At 38.3% G+C, this 1,477-nt stretch overlaps 1 non-coding gene across 1 annotated transcript; it reads left to right on the forward strand.

Moving 5' to 3' along the window:
* Nucleotides 1–645: 645 nt before the first annotated feature.
* On the forward strand, nucleotides 646–753 carry LOC112780260 (small nucleolar RNA R71). The gene has a single exon (XR_003191109.1). It is a non-coding gene; the product is annotated as a small nucleolar RNA R71 (small nucleolar RNA).
* The last annotated feature ends 724 nt before the right edge of the window (nucleotides 754–1,477 follow it).

Raw genomic sequence — 1,477 nt, forward strand, 5'->3', positions numbered from 1 at the left:
TTTCTAATGGAGGATCTTGTTTTATTCATGAAACTTAAAGTGGCCTTAGATAGATCAGAGACTATATTTGCTAAGCTAGATGGATTCTGCTCAGAATTCTCTGTCTGTTGCTGAGTGGATGATGAAAAAGGCTTACTATTGCTAAACCTGTTTCTTCCACCATTATTAAAGCCTTGTTGAGGCTTTTGTTGATCCTTCCATGAGAAATTTGGATGATTTCTCCATGAGGGATTATAAGTATTTCTATAGGGTTCCCCCCATGTAATTCACCTCTGCTATTGCAGGGTTCTCAGGATCATAAGCTTCTTCTTCAGAAGATGCCTCTATAGTACTGTTGGATGATTCCTTCAATCCATTCAGACTCTGAGAGATCATATTGACTTGCTGAGTCAATATTTTGTTCTGAGCCAATATGGAATTCAGAGTATCTATTTCAAGAACTCCCTTCTTCATAGGCGTCCCATTACTCACAGGATTCCTTTCAGAAGTGTACATGAACTGGTTATTTGCAACCATGTCAATAAGTTCTTGAGCTTCTGCAAGCGTTTTCTTTAGGTGAATGGATCCACCTGCAGAATGGTCCAATGACATTTTAGATAATTCAGACAGACCATCATAGAATATATCCAGGATGATCCATTCTGAAAGCATGTCAGAAGGACACTTTTTGGTCAGTTCCTTGTATCTCTCCCAAGCTTCATAGAGGGACTCATCTTCTTTCTGTTTGAAGGTTTGAACATACACTCTAAGCTTACTAAGCTTTTGAGGAGGAAAGAACTTGGCTAAGAAAGCCGTGACCAGCTTATCCCAAGAGTTCAGGCTATTTTTAGGTTGAGAATCCAACCATATTCTAGCTCTGTCTCTTACAGCAAACGGGAAAAGCATAAGCCTGTAGACTTCGGGATCAACCCCATTAGTCTTAACAGTATCACAGATTTACAAGAATTCAGTTAAGAACTAAAAAGAATCTTCTGATGGAAGTCCATGAAACTTGCAATTCTGTTGCATCAGAGAAACTAATTGAGATTTCAGCTCAAAATTGTTTGCTCCAATGGCAGGGATTAAGATGCTTGTTCCATGTAAATTGGAATTTGGTGCAGTAAAGTCACCAAGCATCTTCCTTGCATTGTTATTATTTTCGGCCATGTCTCCTTCTTTTTCGAAAATTTCTGTCAAATTTTCTCTAGAGAGTTGTGCTTTGGCTTCTCTTAGCTTCCTCTTCAGAGTCCTTTCAGGTTCAGGATCAGCTTCAACAAGAATGTTCTTATCCTTGTTCCTGCTCATATGAAAAAGAAGAGAATAGAAAATATGGAATCCTCTATGTCACAGTATAGAGATTCCTTATGTAAGTATAAGAAGAGAATAATGGAGGAAGGAAAAGATAAGAATCCAAACACAAGGGAGAGGAATAAGTTCGAATTCTTGGGTGAAAGAGGGATGTTAGTAGATGAATAAATAAACAGAAGGAGGTGAGAGA

This window comes from Arachis hypogaea, chromosome 19, assembly GCF_003086295.3.
Source record: "Arachis hypogaea cultivar Tifrunner chromosome 19, arahy.Tifrunner.gnm2.J5K5, whole genome shotgun sequence".
NCBI classification, from domain to species: Eukaryota; Viridiplantae; Streptophyta; class Magnoliopsida; order Fabales; family Fabaceae; genus Arachis; species Arachis hypogaea.